At 34.3% G+C, this 6,620-nt stretch overlaps 1 pseudogene; it reads left to right on the top strand.

Moving 5' to 3' along the window:
* Window positions 1-5,333: 5,333 nt before the first annotated feature.
* On the top strand, window positions 5,334-6,272 carry LOC124233404 (olfactory receptor 2L8-like; annotated as a pseudogene).
* Window positions 6,273-6,620: the final 348 nt, after the last annotated feature.

Raw genomic sequence — 6,620 nt, 5'->3', positions numbered from 1 at the left:
TCCCTGCTAACCACCAATTTACTCTTTGTTTTTAAAAGCTTGGCTTTTTTAGATTCTCCAAATAAGTAATATCAGACAGCGTTTGTGTTTCTCTGTGTCACTTAACTCACCATAATATCGACAAGGTCCATCCATGTTGTTGCAAATGACAGGATGTCTTTACTCACAGGTGAATAATATTCCATTGCCTGTATATACCACTTCTACTTTATCCTATCATTCACTCACGGACACTTAGGTTGTTTCCACATCTTGGCTATCATGAATAATGCTGCAATAATCATGAGAGTGCATATGTCTCTTCAATATCCTGTTTTCACTTACTTTGGGTATAGGCCCAGAAGTGGAATTGCTGGATCACATGGTAGATATATTTTTACTGTTTTTGGGGAATCTCCATATTATCTTCCATAGTGATTAAATGATTAAAGTCCCAACAACAGTGTACAAGGGTTCTCTTTTATCCACATGCTCACCAAAATTTATCACTTGTCTTCTTGATGATAGTCATTATAACAGGTCTGAGGTGATTTGTGGTTTGGATTTGCATTTCTTTGATGAATAATGATGTTGAGCAGCTTTTCAGATACCTGCTGGCAATTTGGATATCTTCTTTGGAAAAATGTTTATGCAGATCCTCTGCTTAATTTTTCAAATTAAATTGTTTGCTTTTTTATTGGTCATGTGATTTCTTTACATATTTTGGATATTAACATCTTATCTGATATATGGTTAGCAAAAATTCTGTCCCATTCTGTAGGTTGCCTTTTTATTTTGTTTACTGTTTCTTTTGCTGTGCAGCTTTTAAGTTTGATGGAGTCCCATTTGTTGATTTTTGCTGGGATGGTATTAGCTACCTCATGGAATCTTTGTCATTATTAGCCCTATATAAAATTCAAATGATAAAATAATGTTAATTTCATTGTTAAATACAAATGTTACATTTTCAATCTCTTCAGTATTGAATCTACTAATATAAAATACATTTTATGATAGTCTTATATGCTTGTCTCATGTTGAATCTAAATGCCAATTCAAAAAAAGAAATTTGCTCTTCCCACTTTTACTCTGCAAATTGTCAGCAACTGTACAATAACTGCAAATCTATTACTCTACATAGGCCCAGGAACAAGCCTTAGTTTTCTTACAAATTATTTGGAGAGTCACATAAGCAATAACTAGAGTACCTGCAAATTATTGTGTGAAGCATTTGTATTTCACTTTAATATTTTACTCAAATAATGAATGAAAATGGCATCAAAATCCACAGGGTAAAAGGATGGTCTCCATGACCCACTCCTTCTGAACCCCAAGGCAAATAACTTCAAATTATTTTACAATTTTCCCTATATTTCCCTCATATTATAAGCATTATGCTTATCTCCTAATGCTTGATTCCTAAATCCCAAATACCAGGCTGTGTTTTGTGATGCAGGACACTGTTGATATGGAGCTGACCCCTCCTTCCACTGCCACCTTGGCCACTTCCCCTCCACTCATGCTCTCAACATAGTTATATCCCACTTTATCTGGAGACATGGCTTGATGGCATTGTTCCATCTTCTAAAATTTATTGGTTGTAAATAAAAAATATAATATTATTGTGAAAATTTATACTATTTTATTGGCTATTACTGCATACAATTCTCGTTTTGTTACTATAATTTCTCTGAAGAAGGTTTTAGGATTTTATTTTTATAGCCGATATTGAGAATTGTGAAGAAATAATTTTCAACATGTTTAGAGGGGCTGCCCTGGTGGCGCAGTGGTTAAGTTTGCACATTCTGCTTCTACGGCATGGGGTTTGCCAGTTCGGATCCTGGGTGTGGACATGGCACCGCTGGTCAAGTCATGCTGTGGTAGACGTCCTACATATAAAGTAGAGGAAGATAGGCACGGATGTTAGCTCAGGGCCAGTCTCCATCAGCAAAAAGAGGAGGATTGACAGCAGTTAGCTCTGTGCTAATCTTCCTCAAAAAAAAAAAAAAACGAAGATGTTTAGAGTTTTTAAGAAAATGTGCTTTCATAAATTAGTTCTCACTTATTTTTCTGGGTTCTTTTCATGCTATTTGAATACTAAAAATGAGAGAGACATAAAAGTTATGGAATAGCTCACACATAACACTTCTGAGAAAAATGTTTCTATTTGATAATATGCACTCTATAAGTATTATGTCACATGCGTTTTTAGGAATGCCCATAAGTATGTATTGCATCGTCTTATATGAATTCTCTAATTCTATTGTTTCTAAATGTCAGACTTTTGTTTGGTGGTGGTTGTTTTCTTTCTGATCCATTTTCTGCAATTTACCTTTTGAAGCTTTCATTGAATCTATTACATTAATTATTGTATCTGTAATTTTTAGAACTCCTTTATTGTTACCTGACATTTCCTCTTATATTACTCTTGATATTTTTACTGTGGGTTTAACAACTTTTCATATTTCTCTGAATTTGAAATTGTTTTGTAAAGATTTCTTGCATTTTTCCCAACCATTTTTTAACTCAGTATGTGTGCATGTGTGTCTGTGTGTGTATCTCCTTCTTTCATTTGGAGACTTCCTCAAAAGTCTGATGACCTTTGGTCTTAGAGCAGTATTATAAGACTGAAGACTTAGAGCCCCTTTTTGGGAACAGCATGCTGAGCTTACTCACTGATGATATTCTCTTTGAAAGAGAATTCCCCCACTCATTCCCACTAAGAAGGTTCTCAGGATGCCATCTCCCTTTCTCCATTTAAGAGATTGAATTTTTCTCAAAATTCTTTCTTCCAAAAGTTCCTGAACCCTTTCATCTCTGAGCCCCCTCCTTTGCTTTCAGCCCCACTTTCTTTAAATTATAACATTTATCTTTTTATTGTCATGTTAGTTGAGTTTTATGGCAGAGAGGTGATAAATAGATATGTTTATACTCCCATACTCATTTACAAATAGAGTTTTAAATAAACAAAAACAAAAGGGAAAAATGAATGAGTAAGAAAAGATTTCATAATGTATAATGTTATATGAGCATTGAGAAGCAGATGGACAGAACACATATCTTTTGGGAGACCTTGAGCAGAGTCATCGAAGCTACAATGAAATTAGAGTATAGATTCTCACGAAAAGGGTCTATTTTAACTTGAGCAGTTGGAGGTTGAGTGAGGAGGCAGAAGAAAATTACTTCGCATAAATGGTATTTGGCAATAAGGATTCATTGTAGATTTCCGAAAGGAAGAAGCAAATAATGAAATGATACCTAAGCAGCTTGAATTGGCAAATTTCTTGAGGAGAATTCAAAAAATGAGTTTAGGTCTGCGACATGAGCTGATAGGCTACTGTAGTCTGAGAGGTATTAGGGCTTCACTATAAAATAAAAACTCATTCCCTAAGGGTCATAAAAATGTATTCAAATATCGGTCTATATTTTATGCATTTACATTGAATTTTTTTTGCATACACTTAAAGTATAAGGTCTGAAATTAGTAATGCTAGAATTATGTTGGGGAATATATCTACATCCTAATAAATTCATTAAAGGAATATGTTTTTTCTTATAAATTCACAGATGTCTGTAAAATATTTTGGCCACATATGTTTGTCTCATCAAGCTTTTATCTGTGAGGCAAAAACTGTAGATTTTTTTTTTCAAAATAGGTAATTTTGTTCTTCATTTAAGAGCTGCAAGTTTTCATGACTAAATAACAGTATGACTAAACTTATAAATTAAAAATGCCTTATTACTCTATCCTAACAATTTTGTCTGTGTCTTTAGGAAAAAATTAATGAAAACCCCATGGAAAACTGTCAATTATTGAGGTTATTCCACCATCAAAAATCCAGTAGATTTTTCACTTTGTCTTTGAAACTTTCACATAATCACTTTATCAATTATTATATATGTTAATTTGTAAAACCCTTTATTATTATCTGACAGGTTTTAAATAAATCTAATAATATATTGTGAAACAATAATGTTTGATACTTCTTTGAAGATATGAATCCTAATTTTTAAAAATGCATTCTCTTTCTGCATTTTCCCAATGATGTAGAACTCACTTTATATTTGTTTGGGGGGTGTGAATATGTATGTGTGTGTGTATGTGTGCACATTAGTGCATCTTCCTCTTTCATGTTGGGAACTTCCTTAAAAGTCTGGGAACACTGGGTTCTAAAATAATATTTAAGACTAAAACATCACACACTGTGTGGAACTTGTTCACTTATGACGTCTCTGGAGGAGAATCCTCCTCCTACCTCCGTGAAGACTGTCAAGGTGCAAAGTCCTTTTTCTCCATTTAAGTAACTGAACATTTCTCTATCCAAATTCCTTCCTTCAAAGAGTTCTGAACTATTTCATTTCTCATTGTGCCTTTTTCTTACCTGCTGTCTTTTCATTTATGACACATCTATTTCTTTATCATCATAATATTTGGGCTTTGAAAAAGATAAGTGATAAGTATATATGCTTAAATTCACACACTTATCTAGAAGTGGAGATAATTTTTAATACAAAAAACAAAATGGAAAAATGAATGAGTAAAAGAAAGTGTCATAAAGCAATGTATAATGTTATAAATGTGTTAGAGAAGCAGAGAGACAGAAAACACGCTATTTGGGAAATCTTGAGCAGAGTCATGAACGCTACAATAAGTGTGTGTAGATGGTCAAGTAAAGGGTTTTCTTTAACTGCAGCATTCAGAAGCTGAGTGAGGAGGCAGAAGAGGATGACGTTGTGTAAGTGAAACTTGACAATAAGGATTCATGCTATATTTCAGAACAAATGAAACAAATGATAATACCTGACTTCAGGAAAACTTGATTTGACATTCTTGTGAAAAGAATATTTAAGAAAGAAAGAAAGCTCCTCAAACATGAGCTGATAGGCTACTGCAATTTTAGAGGTAAGTTTTGGGGCAAAATATGAAAGGAAAATCATCCCTTAAGGGTGATAGACCTTTATTCATACTGGAACTCCATGAAATATTGGTTTACATAAATTTTATATGCAGGCATTTTGAATACAGCATATATTTTAATGATACCTCAGTTTGTGTAGGGCAGTAAAACATATTTATCCTAATTAAGTCAAAACAGAAATCTTGTTTTTAAAATAATTTTAACATTATCTTACAAATATTTTGGCCACAAATGTTCGCATATTCACATTTTAATCTCTGGATCAGAAAATGAGGTTTATTTTTCCCAAAATAGGTAAGTTCAGTTCTTCATTTAAGAGCTGTAAAATTTTAAATAATACACAGTCTAAAATAATAAGTTAAAAAGAGCTTATAGTTTTATACTTAACTCACTTACTCTTGTGTCTGCCTCTAGGAAAAATCATATTAACGCCCTATGAAAAATTATAATCAAACATCAACTGATTTCATTTTATTGGGGGTTGTTTCCACCATCAAAAATTGGCCTGTTCTTCTTCATTCTCGTTGTTCTGATTTTCCTAATGGCTCTGTTTGTCAACTTGTGCATAATGCTTCTCATCTTCCTGGACACCCATCTCCACACACCCATGTATTTTTTACTTAGTCAGCTCTCCATCATTAACTTGAATCACATCTCCACCATTGTCCCCAAAATGGTTTCTAATTTTCTTTTTGGAAACAAATCTATCTCCTTTATTGGATGTGGGGTTCAGAGCTTCTTTTTCTTGACTTTAGGAGGTGCAGAAGCGCTGCTCTTGACATCTATGGCCTATGATCCTTATATTGCTATTTGCTTTCCTCTCCACTAGTCCAGTCATATGAGCAAAAGAGTGTATGTGCTGATGATAATAGGATCTTGGATAATGGGCTTTGTAAACTCTTGCGCCCATACCACATATGCCTTCCATATCCCTTACTGTCAATCCAGGGCCATCAACCATTTCTTCTGCAATGTCCCAGCCATGTTGACTCTGGCCTGCATGGATACCTGGGTTTATGAGTACACAGTGTTTATGAGCACCATCCTCTTCCTCATGCTTCCTTTCATTGGCATTGCATGTTCCTATGGCCGGGTTGTCCTTGCTGTCTACCACATGCACTCAGCAGAAGGGAGGAAGAAGGTCTATTTCACCTGCAGCACCCACCTGACTGTGGTGACTTTCTACTATGTTCCACTTTTTACACTTATCTACATCCAAGATCCCTCAGATCTCCAACAAAGGACAAGGTTCTGGCTGTCTTCTACACCATCCTGACCCCAATGCTAAACCCCATCATCTACAGCCTGAGAAACAGAGAGGTGATGGGGGCCCTAAGAAGAGTGATTCCGAGAATTTGCACTGAAAAAATGTAGACAAAGCTTTTTGCATGTGTACCCAGGACTTGGTTATAAGTTCATTCATCCGTGTACAGAATTAAAAATATTATGTTATGCTTAGAGTGCAAGGACTACAATTAATGTAGAGAGGAAGAATATCACTTAGGTCTGGACAAAATTATCTTCTAAATATACAGACATGTGTGTATATATATACATATATAAAATTCTAAACCTTATCTTTTTTCTTCATGGTGTTTTTCCCATCAATTTCAAATTAATTTTCAAATTCATGTATTTTTTGCTGATATGATGTCCATGATAATCATTGTCGTGTAGAAATGAAAGCAGAAACTAACTGAAGTTGTCATTCAGCATAGCAGT

The sequence above is a fragment of the Equus quagga genome, unplaced genomic scaffold (genome assembly GCF_021613505.1).
Source record: "Equus quagga isolate Etosha38 unplaced genomic scaffold, UCLA_HA_Equagga_1.0 201726_RagTag, whole genome shotgun sequence".
Classification (NCBI taxonomy): Eukaryota; Metazoa; Chordata; class Mammalia; order Perissodactyla; family Equidae; genus Equus; species Equus quagga.
Note: the sequence above shows the minus strand (reverse complement) of the source record. Positions and strands in the feature narration are given on the sequence as shown.